Source organism: Penaeus chinensis, chromosome 3, assembly GCF_019202785.1.
Source record: "Penaeus chinensis breed Huanghai No. 1 chromosome 3, ASM1920278v2, whole genome shotgun sequence".
Lineage (NCBI taxonomy): Eukaryota > Metazoa > Arthropoda > Malacostraca > Decapoda > Penaeidae > Penaeus > Penaeus chinensis.
The window spans coordinates 27,751,557-27,768,589 of NC_061821.1; the positions used below are offsets into that span (position 1 = coordinate 27,751,557).

Sequence of the window (17,033 nt, forward strand, 5' to 3'; positions counted from 1 at the left end):
CTTTCCTCTTCCTTCCCCTACCCTTCTTTCCTCTCCACTTTCCTCTTCCCTTTCCCGTCCCTCCTTCCTCTTCATCCTCCCTTCTTCCCTTTCCTATCCCTCCTTCCTCACTCCTCTTTCCTCTTCCCTTCCCTATCCCCCTTTCCTCTTCTTTTTTCCCGCTCCTCTTTCCTCTTCCCTTCCCCTCTCTCCTATTCCTCCACCATAATCACCCTAACTTCTCTCGATATTAACCCAAGAACTTTTATGGGCGTGCACGCAAACCCCAAAGCCCACGCGATCCCCAGGTACTAACGCGCCCTCTCCTCACTCTTCCTCTCGGCCCGCTCCCGAATTCCACCCACACGGACCTTCCTACACCCATAGAAACCCTCCTACACCCACACGAACGTTCCTACGCCCATACGGACCTTCCTGCGCCCACAGAAACCCTCCTACACCTACAGGGACCTTCCTACACCCACACGGACCTTCCTACACCCACACGGACCTTCCTGCGCCCATACGGACCTTCCTACGCTCACCGAGACCCTCCTACGCCCACACATCCGTTCCCGCGATTTTTTCCCACGCCTACGTGCCCGTTACTAAGCTCTCGCATCCGTTCTTACGCTCCCACATTCCACTCTTGCCCCACGCCCACACACCGTCCCAACATCCACACGCCCATTCCCTCGCTTACGCCCTCCTTCCTACGCCCACACGCCCATTCCCATTCCAACCGGTTCGGTCCACACGCCCACAGGGAGTCCTTAGCGCGGCGTTCCATCCCCAAATTGTCTAATAAAACTCTCTGGATCCTCGGTTCTCTCTCTTCTCCTTCGCTTCCACATGCGTTATCCTCTCCGTCTTCTCCCATCTTCTTAGGGTTTAATGTCTTGTTTATTTATCTTTTTTTTCTCTCTTTTTTCTGTGTTTTTCTTTCGGTTTTTATTTCTGTACGTTTGTTTGTTTGTCTGTCAGTCTGTTTGTCTGTCTGTTTCTCTCTCTTCTCTCTCTCTCTCTCTCTCTCTCTCTCTCTCTCTCTCTCTCTCTCTCTCTCTCTCTCTCTCTCTCTCTCTCTTCTTCTCTTCTCTCCCTCTCTCTTTCCACTTTCCTTTATTCTCTTTGTCTTGCCTGAGCCTTTACGTTTTCCGCCTGTACAATCTCCTCAGATTCTTAATTTTCTTTCTTTGTCTCCCCCTTCCTCTCTTTCCCTCTTTTTATCTTTTCTTCTTTTCCCTCTCCCTCTCTCTTTTTACTATCCTCACGTTTTACTCTATTTCTCCCTCTTCATTACTTCTCTTCTTCTGTACTGCACCTCTCCTATCGCTGTTGTTTCTTTCCCGTCCCTTCTCTTTCTCTTTCTCTTTCTCTCTCTCTTTCTATCTCTGTCCTTCTCTCTCTCTCTCTCTCTCTCTCTATCTCTCTCTCTCTCTCTCTCTCTCTCCTCTCTCTCTCTCTCTCTCTCTCTCTCTCTCTCTCTCTCTCTCTCTCCCCTCCCTCCCTATCTCTCCCTCCCTCCCTCCACCCCCCCCCCCCCTCTCTCTCTCTCTCTCTCTCTCTCTCTCTCTCTCTCTCTCTCTCTCTCTCTCTCTCTCTCTCTCTCTTTTCCTCCCTCCCTCTCTCTCTCTCTCTCTCTCTCTCTCTCTCTCTCTCTCTCTCTCTCTATCCCTCCCTATCTCTCTTCTTTCTCTTACTCTGACCTTCCTCCACCGAGGAAAAGGAATTCAAGACACTTTATCTTAAACTGCCCTCCCCCTCTGCCCCCCCCCCCTCCCACCTCTTTCCCTTCCTGTGTTCCTTCTATATATTTTCTCTTTCATGTTTTCTCTTCCGCAGCTTCCCCCCGAGAGTCTCTCCGGAGCTGCGGTGTTTATTCCCGATTTGTGTCCTTTCACTACCGCCCCCTCCCCCCCCCCCTCCTCGCTCGCGCCTCGGGCCCGCCGCCCCCCTGGGATTTTGGCTTCTGCTCGCTCTCGGTCTCGCTGGGCGATTGTTTGAGAGTACACACACATGCAAGTACACTCAATCATACATACAGACACACGCACACACACGCACACACACACAGACAAGCACACACATACACAGACACGCACACACACACACAGACACGCACACATACACACACACACGCGCGCACACACACACACACACACACACACACACACACACACACACACACACACACATACACACTTATATAAACATACACACACAGACACACACACACACACACACACACACACACATACACACTTATATAAACATACACACACAGACACACACACACACACACACACACATACACACTTATATAAACATACACACACACACACACGCACACACACACGCACACACGCACACACACACGCACACACACACACACACACACACACACACACACACACACACACACACACACACACACACACACACACACACACCGTCAAAGTAATAATGATGCAATAACCAACAGCAGCATCAATAACAATGCTAATATAAGCAACATCTGCAACAGTAGGAGAAACCTCGGTAATCGTAATATTGCAGCAGTAATAACATGACGAAATGAGGGACAGGCAGTCGTCCCACAAAGAAAATAGCCAGTAAATACGACCAATTAGAACAACTGAGTAATATCCGGTACTTTAAACCTCGGAATTTATCGAAGCACGAAACGGCCTTTGTGGGCTTATGAGCTGAAACAACACGAGCTCCAGGATGTGCGCCGACTTGAGTGGAAACTTAGACCAGGAGGAACAGCAGGGTTAACAGCAAAATTTCGGCGGTCTACGAACTTAAAGTTTGTTAAAGAAGGTAAGACAATGTTTCGGAACAAACGAGCTTCGTAAAATCAAATATCCTAGGCAGATTTTATAGTGTGGTCGACCTCTCTCTCTTTCCTCTCTTCTGACTTGTCTCTTCTCTCTCTCCTCTGTCTTCTCTCTTCTCTCTCACTCATCTTACCGTTTTCCTCTCTCTCTCTCTCTCTCTCTCTCTCTCTCTCTCTCTCTCTCTCTCTCTCTCTCTCTCTCTCTCTCTCTCTCTCTCTCTCTCCCTCTCTCTCTCTCTCTCTCTCTCACTCACTCACTTACTCACTTACTCATTCTCCTTGCCCATATCTCCCTTTCTGTCTTACTCGCACTCTCATTCTCCCTCCCCCTTTCCTTTTCTTCCTCTCTCTCTCCCTTTCCCTCCTCTCCCTCTCTTATTTTCTTGTTTCTCCCTCTTCCCTTGTTTATTTTCCTCTCCCATAGTCTCTCTCTCGTTATCGCTCTCTCATAATCATGTCTATTTTATTACACTGCCCCCTTTAGCTTGGCCTTTCTCTCTCCTTCCCTCTCTCTGCTCTCTCTTTTCGTTCGTCCCTTCTCTTCTTTCTCTTCTCTCTCTTTTCCTTTCACTCTCCCTCTCCCTCTTCCTCTTCCACCTTTTCTCTCGCTCCCTTCCCTCCCCTCCCCTCCCCTTCCCTCTCCTTCCCTTCTCTCCCCTCCCTTCTCCTTCCATCCCTCCCCTTCCTTAATCCACCTTCTCTCTCACTCCGTCTCCCACCCTTCCTTCCATCCTCTTCCCTCCCTCGTCCTCTCTCCCTCTCCCTCTCACTCCCTCTGTATCAGCCACGCCACTTCAACATATTACGCGAACTACACAGCCTCCACTTTCAGCATCCCCAATACGACGGGTATCTTTTACTACGCACTCTAGCAGCGTCGACCTCTCTTCGCCCCACTTCCATGACAACAGGCTCCCATCCGACTTCCATCTCCGCTTTAATCCTTACCATTAACATCCTCCTCTCTACTCATCACTACACTATGCATCACCATTCATTTCATTCCGTAATCCCCCACTTATAGACAAAAAAACAAAAAAAAAAAAAAACGAAAATACTACAACAATGTACAAAAATCGCATGTACATAGTATGAACACGCATTCCGAAGCCGGCACAACGCCGACCTCGACCAAGACACAAGTTACGAGTTCTAAAAGCAACAAGTCAGCCAAGGATGCGTAGGTCCGTGTGAGAGCCAAAGGATATCGAGTGTTGTTACGAGGCGTGCTTCCCCATCCATATTCTCTCGCCTATCGATCCCCTTGCTCTCCGTCCCGATCGCCAGCTCTCGCGTCAGGCACCCGAGGACCTGCATGGGAGATTCAGAGACACCATCACCGGCCATATGATATCCTCTCCGTCGTATGCGGTATTCGTTGGAGGACTTTTGTTTTCTTTCCTTCTTTTCGTCTTTTTCGTAAGCGCTCATCATATCTTTACTCATTATCTCTCTCTTTCTCTCCTTCCGTTTGAGGCACTCTGAACTTTGACCTTTATCAAAGAGTAACCGAAGGGTGAGTCATCCGCTGATCCTCCTTGTCGCATCTGCCTTTATTTTCCGGGAATTAATGTCCCGCCGCCTGTCTCCGCTCACATGGCCGTGGGCTTTGTTGCAGCGGAAACTAGGCCAGCCGTTTCGAGCCTCATCTCGGAATTTGGGCGGAATCGCGGGCGACTCCGCTGGGGCTTCCACGGCGTGGATTTGGCCTTTGTTTTCTCCCTTCACGCTCGCTTCGTATTATCGGCCTACAGACGATTCACCGGAATGCCACACTTTCTTAAAATGTCTAAAAATGTAAATCGAAATTATCAGAATAGCTTTACCTTATCTCTGTCTCAATGATCTGGGTATTTTCCCCCTAGAATAGAGTAGTGATAAGCAAATATAATATATAATTCAGAAAAAGAGTGATCAGTCGATACACCGGCGAAATGAAAGTCAGACGGAGGCCAATCAGTCTGTCGAGAGAGAGAAGTGCCACTTAATGGAGGACAAATTGCAAAGCGCTCTAGTGGCTTGTCGCTTCACGTAACAGATGAGATGCTTATCACAGGGGCGGAACCTCAAGGGAACCGATGTCGGACGGGAGGCGTTGCATGACAAAGGTCCAGACAAACAGGGGAAAAAAAAAATTACAGAAAAATAGAGAAGACCACACGAAAAAGAGGGATTCTGGTCCCGCCACACACACTTACATACATACTATAAAACACACACACAGACGCACACACATACACACACACACACACACACACACGCAACGACACCCAGGCGGCGCCAGCACAAACACTCCCGGGATCACACTCTGGCGGAGCGCAAAGAACCTCAAACCATCGGCCAACGGGGCTGTTACTTACGTCGTTTGTTGTTTCCCTTGTTAGGCATGGCCTTAGGGGAGCACGAGGCACACACAGAAAACACTTTGGTGGTTTGTGGACGTCGAAGTAAGAGCAATGGTGAGAGAGGTGAAGTTTCCACGAGTCACTCTCACACTTGGCAGAGAAGCTGTGCGCGCGCGGGCTCCCTCGTTGGCGGGGGAGAGAGAGTGAGAGAGAGCGTAGGTAGGAGAGAGAGCGAGGCGGGGAGAGCGCGGGGAAGAGAGAGAGAGAGAGAGAGAGAGAGAGAGAGAGAGAGAGAGAGAGAGAGAGAGAGAGAGAGAGAGAGAGAGAGAGAGAGAGAGAGAGAGAGAGAGAGAGAGGCCGCCGTAAGAGAGTATTACGTGGAAGAGAGAAGGACAGTAGCGACGCACACGAAAAGAGAGAAAAGGGACTCGGACCGCCCTAGGCTGACTTGCCAAAAAGGAGAGTTTCGAATCTGGAAAAAAACACATATAAACCCAGACATTAAAAAAATCTAATAAACAAAATTACATAATACATATCAACCCAACGGAGTAACAATAATCAAAAGGAGAGAGAGAATTGCGAAATATAACTTAGGATAAAACGAAAAAGCAAGAGACCAGAGAACAGACCATATTCCGAAGTTCTCGGTTACCAGGCGGCACAGGCGGGGCACGGCGTCAGGACAGCGAAGGAGGAGGAGGCACGAGAACCCGACAACCAGCAACGTGTATTATAGATTAAACTCCACCTCCCGAAGCGCTAAAAGAGCCGGCATCGACCCCCCCCCTACACCCCAACACCCCCACCCCCCAACCCCTCTTCTCTTCTAGGTGTCTTCGGGGTACTTGGGTCTTGAGGGGAGGGGGAGGGGGGGGGGCAGGGGCGCTGTTGACTTTTTTTTTTAAATTCTTTTTCTGTTTTTTTTTTTTTTTTTTATCTGTCTCTCAGGTGGATTTATCTTATTTGTTTTCTTTCTCTGGATTTCTTTTCATTTTTCTTTGTTTTCATGTTTTTTCTCTTTCTTGGTTTCCTTTTATTTTTTTTATTTTTCTCTCTGTTATTTTTTTTTTTTTCTCTCTGTTATTTCTATTCGTTTTCCCTCTTTTTCTTTCTTGGTTTTCTTTTATTTTTTCTCTTATTTCTCTTATTTTTTCCTCTCTTACTTTCCTGTTTTTCTTTTATTTTTTCCTCTCTGTCTTTCCTGTTTTTCTTTTATTTTTTCTCTTTTATTTCTCTTCGTTTTCCTCTTTTTCTTTCTTGTTTATTTTCTGTTATTTCTCTCTCTTTCTCCTTTCGATGGTTTTCTTTTATATCCTTTCTTTTGGTTGTCTCTTCTCTTCTTTCTGTTCTTTTCTCTGTTTTCTCTTTCTGTTGCTTTTATTTTCTGTTCTTTCTCTTCCTGCTTTTATCAATTTTATCGCTATTGGTTTTCTCTTCCATTCTTCTGTTCTTTTATTTATTTCCCCTCTATTGGTTTTCCTTTCTTTTCTTTGTTTTTTTTTTATCAATTTTCTCTCACTGTTTTTGGCTTTCTTTTCAATTATTTTTTCTTTTATCAGTATTCTCTCATTCTTGTTGGTTTTCTCTTCCATTCTTTATCATATTCTCTCATTCTTGTTTCTTTTATTTCTCAATCTTACTCTCATTTCCTTTATCAGTATTTTCTCATTCTTGTTGTTTTTATTTCCCATTCTTTCTCTGTCTTCCTTTATCAGTTTTCTCTCTTTCTTGTTTTTATTTCCCATCCTCTCTCTCTCTTCCTTTATCAGTTTTTTCTCTTTTTATTTCCCATTATCTCTCTCTCTTCCTTTATCAGTTTTCTCTCTTTTTATTTCCCATTCTCTCTCTCTCTTCCTTTATCAGTTTTCTCTCTTTTTATTTCCCATGCTCTCTCTCTCTTCCTTTATCAGTTTTTTCTCTTTTTATTTCCCATTCTCTCTCTCTCTTCCTTTATCAGTTTTCTCTCTTTCTTGTTTTTCCCATTCTTTCTCTCTCTTCCTTTATCAGTTTTCTCTCTTTCATTTTTATTTCCCATTCTTTCTCTCTCTTTCCTTTGTATTTCCCATTCTTTATATCTCTTCCTTTATCAGTTTTCTCTCTTTGTTTTTTATTTCCCATTCTTTCTCTCTCTTCCTTTATCAGTTTTCTCTCTCTTTTTTTATTCCCCATTCTTTCTCTCTCTTACTTTATCAGTTTTCTCTCTCTTTTTTTATTCCCCATTCTTTCTCTCTCTTCCTTTATCAGTTTTCTCTCTCTTTTTTTATTCCCCATTCTTTCTCTCTCTGCCTTTATCAGTTTTCTCTCTCTTTTTTTATTCCCCATTCTTTCTCTCTCTTCCTTTATCAGCTTTCTCTGTCTCTGGTCGGCTCGCTTTAAAGGGATGCTGGTCAGATCTCGACGCGGTCTTCGCTTCGGAAATCTTCAGTAGAGACATTATCGATGGTCGTTGCTTTACGTCTGACTGACATCCTCTGTTTACCCTTCGGAGAATATCGACGTTTTCGTGACGTAGAAAAAAAAAAAAAAAAAAAAAAAAAAAAAAAAAGGAAGAAAGAAAGAAAACGGAGAGGGAATAACGTGTCAAAACTAATCCCGGAGTTTTGATAGGTTGATGGGTTTGCCAGAGAGAGAGAAAGAAAATGAGGGATAAATAAGGAGAAGAGGGAAGGGAAGAGAGAGAGGGTGGGGTGGGGGGGGGGGGAAGTAAAGGAAAGAAGAATGAAGTGTTAAGGAAAGAAAGAAAATAAGAAATTAAAGAGAAGAAGAGGAAGGGAAATAAAATAAAATTGTAAAGGAAAGAAGAAAAATGTAAAAAAAGAAGAAGAAGAGGAAAAGGATGAAACTAACGAACAGGGAAGTAGGAAAGAATAGAAATCTCTCTCTGTTTTTCCTTTTACCGAAAGTTTTTCCCCATGTGCTGGCCGGCTCTCGTGGACGGAAGGATTACTCGATATAATTTGCGGATGAAGGATGTATTTCATGGCCATTAAAGTGTAGTTAGAGCAGCGTGAGTTAGTCCCCCTCGACACGGACAGATTAACCAAAATGCATAAATTATCTCTTGACTTCGCGTTCTCGTTTTTCTAATTTTCGTCTTTGTTTTCCCTCCCGTTTCTCCTTTCTGCTGTACCTTATATCTCGTTTCTTTTTTTTTATTATATTTTTTACTCCGTTCTTGTTATTATATTTTCCTACGAGTATTGTTTTTTTTTTTTTTTACGAAAATATGTATGTTATTAAGGTGCTTGATTTTTTTTTCTTGGTTGATTTATTAACTCGCTTTCATTTCATAACTGCAATGGAATAATACACACACACACACACACACACACACACACACACACACACATACACACACACACATTTAAGATAACTATATGATTATAATTCGTCTATACAGTGTGTGTGTGTTTGTGTTTGTGTATGTGTATACAAACCAATTTACACACATCCTTGCACCGAATACTTACATAAACAACAGACACCACTCCCACACGCTGTGCAATTGCTCACGTGCAGCGTTCCAAATCACAGTTTCCGTCCCCGATTGGATAATATAAAGTTTAATGTGTGCAACAGTTGGTTCTTGTGAAAGTTTATCTCGCAAGCCGGTCCATTCTGGTCTTTTTTATTGTCACGTGATGTCATATCGCAAGGAAATGGATGAAAAAAAGAAAATAATAAAATCATGATTCAAACAGCTTTGCTATTTATCATTATTATTATTATTGTTATTATCATTATTTTTTTTGTAATTATTATTATTATTATTATTATTATTATTATGGCAATTATTATTATTGCTATGATTATTATTGTTATCGTCATTGTCATCATTATCATAATTTGTATTACTGTCATCATTGCTATAGATATTATTTTTGTTATTAGTGTTGACATTATCTTTTTTTTATTATTATCATCTTTATTATTACCGTCATTATCATTATCATTATTATCATTATCTTTATTATTATTAGCATTATCATTGCATTTATTTTTATTTTTATTATCATTATTACTGTTGTTATTATTATTATTATTATCATTATCATTATTATTTCAATTGTAAATCCATGTTTCAGACTGCTTCACTGTTTCTTATGATGACAATTATTATTATTATTGTTATTATTATTATCATTAATTGTTTTTTGCTATTAGTACTGACATTATTATTATCATCATTATCACTATTATTTTTTTCATTGTCAGTATAAATGACACAATCAGTAGCATTGTAATTATCATTATTTATTACTTTTATTATTATTATTATTATCAGCATTATTATTATCAGCATTATTATTATTTTTGTTACTACTTTCAACATTTTTGCTATTATTTTCATTATTATTATAATTTACATTATTTTTATTATTATTACTATTTTTGTTATTATTATTATTATTATTTTCTTCTTCTTATTATTATTATTACTATTATTTTTATCATTATTATTATTATTATCATTATTATTATCATTGTTATCATTATTATTTTTATCATTGTCATTTTATTGCTATTGTTATTATTATTTTTGTATTATCATTAACACTATTATTGTTTTGTAATTATTTTTGTTATTATTGTTATCATTATCATTGTTACACATGCTATTATTATCATTATCATTATAATTATCGTTATAATCATTATCATTGTTGATAATGTTATTATCATTACTATAATAATATTGTTTTTATTATTATTATTACTATTATTACTATTATTATGACCATTATCATTGTTATTAAAATCATATTGTTATCATTATTACCATTATCATTATTACTAATATTATTGTCATCATTATCGTTGCTAGGAGTGATAATAATATTGATAGAAATGATAATTATCATGACAGTCAATACTTTTATTATTATCATTATTATTGTTATTGTTATTATTGTTTATGTTATAACTATAATTATTAGATTTATTATTATTATCAGCATCATAATCATTACCTTCTTGTCCTTGTTGTTATTATCATTATTATTATTATTATTATTGGTTATTATTATTATCATTATTATTATTATTATTATTATTATTATTATTATTATCATTATTATTATCATTATTTTTGTTGTTATTATTATTATCATTATTATTATTATTATTACTATTATCATTATTATTGTTATTATTATTACTATTATCATTACCACCGTTATCATTATTATTAGTATCAACATTGTTACTATAATCCTAATACCATTATTACATATATTTTTACTCTACCTGTTGTTATATTATTATTGTAATCATTACAATTTTTATTATCACCATTATCATTATTATTATTATTTTTATTTTATTATTATCAATATCATCGTTATTATTATCATTATTATTATTATTATTATTATTATTATTATTATTATTATTATTATCATTATCATCATCATCAGCACCGTCATAATCGTCAATATAATTATCAATATTATTGATATTGGTATTACCATTGTTTTCTTTTTACTATCATCATTGTTATCTTCATCTACCTCACGTTAACGTTCGCACACTAATAATAATAATAATAAAAACAAATATATATATATATATATATGAGTATATATAGTAGAATTCTCTCTTCAAAATTTATACTCAATCACGTCAACTTAGTCCCCCCCCCCCCCCCCCCCCCCCCCCCCACACACACACACACACACACACCACCATATCTGCCTTTCTCGGAAACGTCCACCGACATGGAATCAAAAGAGAGATAGATAATAATAATAATAAAAAAGAGAAAGAGGAAAAATAAAAAGAGCGGAGGAAGTATAAAACTAAAAACTAAAAAGTCCTTCCGTCCGTTTTCATGGCGACTTGACCGCGGGAAAAGCTTATCATCAGAGGGAAATGCAGTAAATAGAGTGACAGCTGTAAATCAAATCGGAAAATGGCGGGTCTTTAGGTGATGCATTTTGCGAAATGTGTTTGGATTCGGCGTTTCGTTTATATGTTTTCTTTATTTGGGATGGATTCAGTGCGAGGTCGTTGTATAGTATTTCGTATTTGCTGATTTTTGGTTTTGATGGTTTTAGTTACGAAATGTTTAGTTTTTTACGAAGGAAAGTGATACGTAAGGTATTTTTCGTGCAACATGTTAGGAGACTGTGTTATCGAGGGTGTGTGAAAGTTGTCGATTCGTGTTTTTCTTTTCGGTTTATTTTCTTACGTCAACCCATTTTTTATATATATATATAATAAGATTATTGGTTTATTCTTATTCATAGTGTTGTTTTTGTTCTGTTTGTTCCTCATATTAATGGACGCTAATGGCTGATCGAAAATATATGAATGATAATTTAAAATCTTACTGATATATGACCAAAGCATATTTTCCTTTTCTCTTGTCATGGAAATATTATTACAGTTTCATTCTTTCAAGTCTCAGAATCGGAACAAATGCCACTATCATTTTTTCACAAACATTTGTTCATATTTCCTTGAAAATCACGCATCACTTTGCACGAGAAATTTTCCCTTTGCAACTCGACTCGATGGTGCCTCGGGCTCCTGACATCGACGGGACATGATGGTCCTGATAAGACTTATCTCTACGTCTTATGAGGAACAATTTCGCCTCGACGAGAGATGAATCTTCTTTCCTGGTATTTTTTTGGGTGTGTTTGGGTGCATCTCGTTGGCAGTTGACGGAAGCTGGTTTATATGGAGTTGTGTTACGTTGTTCGTCTCCGATTTGCTTGTCTGCTTGAGTGCCTCTTTTTGTTTGCTTGTCTGTCTGGCTCTCCTAGTGACTCACTCACTCACTCACTCCCGCGCTCCATCACTCTCTCTCTCCTTCTCTCTTTCTCCTTCTCTCTCTCTCTCTCTCTCTCTCTCTCTCTCTCTCTCTCTCTCTCTCTCTCTCTCTCTCTCTCTCTCTCTCCCTCCTTCCCTCCCTATCCCCCCTCTCTCTCTAGCAGTTTTTACCTTAGGCTTTATAATGTATAAAATAGATCTCTGGTTCGTTTCAAATGACCAGCTGTCCAATCAAACAGCCATTCATTCTACTGCTGGACATATACTCTCTTAGTTCAATGTTGAGAGGTTATATGGCAGTGCCACCCTTGCCTGATTGGATGCCCTTCCTAATCAACCGCGGTTCGGCGCGCTAACACTTGTGCCACGGCGGTGACTTCTCCTACGACATCTGCGTTTGACTTCTCAAGGCGATATGTCGTTTTCTCGGGCTCGAGCAAGTATTTTTACGACTACCGCGTCGGAGAATTGAACTCGGGACCACGAGGGTCGGAGTCCAGTGCTCTAACCACTGGACCATCGCGGCAGTTATATATGTGTGTGTGTGTGAGTGTGTGTGTGTGTGTGTGTGTGTGTGTGTGTGTGTGTGTGTGTGTGTGTGTGTGTGTACGTTTCAGTCTCGCTAGGTAAATTAGTGCCTGAATGACTGCATATGTGTGAGCAATGTCAAGCCGGTGGCTTTCGTGAACCAAAGGCAAAAGCGCCAACCACAACGTGACTTTCTGCTTTCACTAGCTGTGGAATGTCGATAATTTTTTTTTTTTTTTTTTTTTTGTAACCATATAAAAGCATCTAATTATAGCCTCAAACCGCTTGACGCGTACTTGGCTGGACCTTGTGTCTGCTTGTACCCACGACTACTACAGTGTACACACATTTCTCTCAACTCTTAGTAAACATCTTTTGTGTACAGTGGGTCTTTCTTCCGGCACATTTCCCCTGGGACTTATCGGTATTATTTACTGAAACTTCTCTTTCCGTGTGTAGGCTGCGGTGAATCAATGTATATTCTTGCTTCAGGGTCGTGGTTGTGTTGTATGTATGAGTGTCTTTTTTAAATGTTTTACCTTTTCGTTTGAAGCCTCGTGTAGCCATTCAAGCAAGGTACTAAAATAAACGAAGTGAAATTACGTAAACCTTGGATGTATCTGTCTATTTAGCTGTCTATATTATGTATGTATTAAATATAATTACCTATGTATATATAATTATATATATATCATATATATGTATATACAGTATATATATACATATAGATACATAACTACATATATATATATATATATATATATATATATATATATATATATATATGAACAGAGAGAGAGACATAAGGATAAGTCCGAGGGTAAGACCGGGCTATGCCGACTAATGCCGATTTCGCCGTGGTGACCAGCTATAGCAGTAACTTCCAGGCGACAATTGCAACTTCTCGCGCCTTGCGGGACGCGAACCGCCGACCCCTCGGGTGAGAGGCCGTCACGTTACCACTGTACTAGCCCGGAGGAGGGAGGGAGAGAGAGATAGAGATAGAGATAGAGATAGAGATAGAGATAGAGATAGAGATAGAGATAGAGATAGAGATAGAGATAGAGATAGAGAGAGAGAGAGAAAATTAAATTAAATTAAATAATGCGTGTATAATCAAGTGAATGTGTGTAAACATGTGGGTACACACAATCATATATTCATACATTATATAGATAGATAGATAGATATAGATATATTGGATTTCAGACCAAGAGAAAAATACACTAAACACCAAAGAAGCATCAAAGTGGATACATAACCTAGTAACGACCAGTTCCTCTGCTCCTTTCCCCTTCACGCACATTATCAAACACAGCTCTCTTTCCCCCACCAACAAAACCTCTTTGCAGGCCGTCTCATTTCGCGCGCCGAAAAAATTCCGCGGAGCCTCGAGCCAGCGCAAATCTCGAGCCATTCTCCTGCTCCTCCTGCTTGCCTTTCCCTTCGCCTTTTTCTGGCAGTAACTTTGCCTTCCCTTCATGCACTCCTCGTCGCCTCGGGCTGTTGGGGTAACTGATATAAAATCTAACGTTTGCCTAACTGTTGGCTCGAGAAGTTTTCGGATCTTACTCATGCATACATACATATATGTGTGTGTGTATGTGTGTGTGTGTGTGATTGTATGTGTGTCTGTATACATATATATATGTATATATATTGTATATATGTATAATCATATATGTATATATAAATATATATACATGTATAATTACGTATGTATGTATACATATGTATAGATATACACATACATTGCAAGTATAAAAGCGAAGGAAAGTACAGGAAAACACGAATATTCGTGGGTTTTCTTGTACTGCTCTTGGTTATTCTTCCATTTTGTACGACATTAATTCCACACGTATGTTCTTCATATACATACATAATTACACACAAACAAACACACACACACACACACACACACATTGAAACCCAGCTATATCTATATCATGTTACTATATTCTACATATTTCATATAGCCTTACATGTTCGTCACATACTTATCTTCATACATACATGTACATATGCATTTTCTCATGATCATTGCTTTAACTGAATGTTCATCTCTCCTTACCACACCAGACATCCCAGTGTTGTAACATCGTGTAAGCATGACCATTGGTTTACCTATTTATTCGTCTCTTCTTGCCACACTAGCCATTCCAATGCTGTGTTGTCTATCCCCTTCTGCAAGAGCTATGTATTTCTTCGCCACCGATTGTCAAATGCTAAACACGTGATTTATACCCATATTTAGACCACTGTAGGAGATGACAGGCAGACTCCCTGCGGGGAGACAAGGAGCAACACGTCGCTCCTCGGCGCTGCCGCACTCCATCATACAATAAAGGAGTCAAGACATCTTAGTTGTCTACCTTAAGCTCGCTGCCTACCATACTCTTGTAGGGCCCATCGTCCGGGCCCCTCACACACGCACACACACATACACGAGGGGGTGGCGCTCATTAAATATTTCCCTGACCAACTTCCGCTTATCGTAGGAGCTATCCATGTGTATCACATGGATAGTAATACACATCTCTATGGGGCATGTTTTGATTTCCAGTCCTTAAACTCATAACAAGTTATAGCGGTGAATGTGCAGTAAGGTATGAAAATGGAACCGGTGAAGTATCGATCAGGTTTTTATATTTGAATGGCACCACACCACAAGAGATTTTCGATGAAATGAAAACAACTTATGGGGAGGTTGTCCCACCATATGACGTTGTTAAACATTGGCATCACCAGTTCAAATGTGGTCGGAGATCTGTGGAAAAGACTCCTGTCCCAGGGCGACCTCTGTTTGTCATTGATGAGTACACCGTCCAACAAGTGGAGACTGCCATTTTGGAAGATCGCTGTATTACTGTTCATCAACTAGCCCAAGATGTCAATATTAGTGTTGGGTCTGTGGACAAAATCATTCATGACCATGCAAAAGTCTGCACGATGGGTTCCCAGGCTACTCACACCTTTGTAGAAGCAGGAATGATTCCGTTGTACCAAGGCTCTTTTAGCCATGTCCCAAGAAAACCAGGAAAATTTTCTTTGACAGATGTAGAATGAAACTTAGCTCCATCATTATTATCTAGAAATTACGACCCAGTCAAAACAATGGAAGCACTTTGACTCTCCATCCCCCCAAAAAGGCACATGTCACACCCTCAGGAGGAAAGGTCTTTTGGAACCAGCATGGGGTAGTGATGATGGATTTGTTAGTACTACGATTACAGGAGCTTAATATGCTTTACTGCGACAGAAACTGTGGGTGGTTATCAAAACCAGGAGGCTCAGAATGTTGACCAAAAGTATCCGCCTCCAACAAGACAATACCCCTGTTCACAACTCTCATATTGCCCAGATGGAAGCGAACTCCTGTGGCTTCGATATATTTCCTCATCCTCCTTATTCTCCTGACCTTGCACCATCTGACTTTATATATATATATATATATATATATATATATATATATATATATATATATATATGCGTGTGTGTGTGTGTGTGTGTATGTATATATATGTATATGAAAAGTGAAAACCCACAATGTAAAGCTAGATTTATTGAAAGTGAGACAACAGTTTCGGAATCCACCTGGATTCCATCCTCAGGTCTGAAGAGGAAAGGGAGAGGATGGGGTATAAAACAGAGAGAGGAAAGGCAACACGGTAACACGGGGCAGGTGAGGACAGACGGACGGAAACGAAGGGAGGTCAGATCAGGTCAGAGGGTCGGGCGGACTGTGTGCAGGGTGGCCGGCGTACGGGAGAAGGCGGAGGATGTGGGAAGCGAGGAGACTGTCGGCAGGAGAAAAGCCGCTGTTCAGGTTGAAATTAGGCAGCACCTTTTTTAGGAGGATTCCACCAGTCTGCGGGCGTGGACGTCAGCGGAAGGAAAGACAATTCGCGCCGCTGACCAGTCCATCTGATGGCCTGTATCCCACTGATGGCAGAAGAGAGCGTTATTGTTGTGTCCCCTGGAAACAGCGTACATATGTTGAGACAGGCGCTTAGTGAGACTGGCGCCCGTCTTGCCAAAATATTGTTTGTCACAAGGAACAGCATAGGTGCCCACCTTCGAGGAAGAGGGTGGGCTGGTGTGGACCAGGTTACGACGGAGAGTGTTCACCTGGCGAAAGATCAGCCTGCTGTTGAGAGTGTGAAGAGGGCGGCGGAGAGAGTAGATCTCAGTGTAGGGCAGGCTGAGGACGGGCAGGTGAGGAGTCTCTTTAGGAGAGGAGTCGTGGTAGAAGGTACGTCGTGCGTAGGAACAGCCAAGTGGCAACACCTCTCTTTACATGGAGAGAATGGTATGAGAAGAAGTGTACATACCACTATGCATGGGCTTCCTGTATATGGAGAAGGAGAAGTGGTCAGCAGAGCGATGTACTAGGGTGTTGTCTCACTTTCAATAAATCTAGTTTTACATTGTGGGTTTTTCTACCATATATGTATAAAGATACATAACCATATACATACACATGCAGATAAATTCTGGTTTGAAGAATTATATATAGTTTGTGGATGTTTGCCTTTTAGACTAACATTTGTTATGCATTTTTG

The 17,033-nt window shown here is 40.5% G+C and overlaps 1 long non-coding RNA gene across 1 annotated transcript in view; it reads right to left on the bottom strand.

Annotated features, from left to right (window-relative positions):
- Positions 1-5,338, bottom strand: part of LOC125044593 — an 18,056-nt gene extending 12,718 nt beyond the window's left edge. The window contains exon 1 of the long non-coding RNA XR_007116501.1: positions 5,179-5,338. This is a non-coding gene — a long non-coding RNA (uncharacterized LOC125044593). The remainder of the gene's footprint in view (positions 1-5,178) is intronic.
- Positions 5,339-17,033: the final 11,695 nt, after the last annotated feature.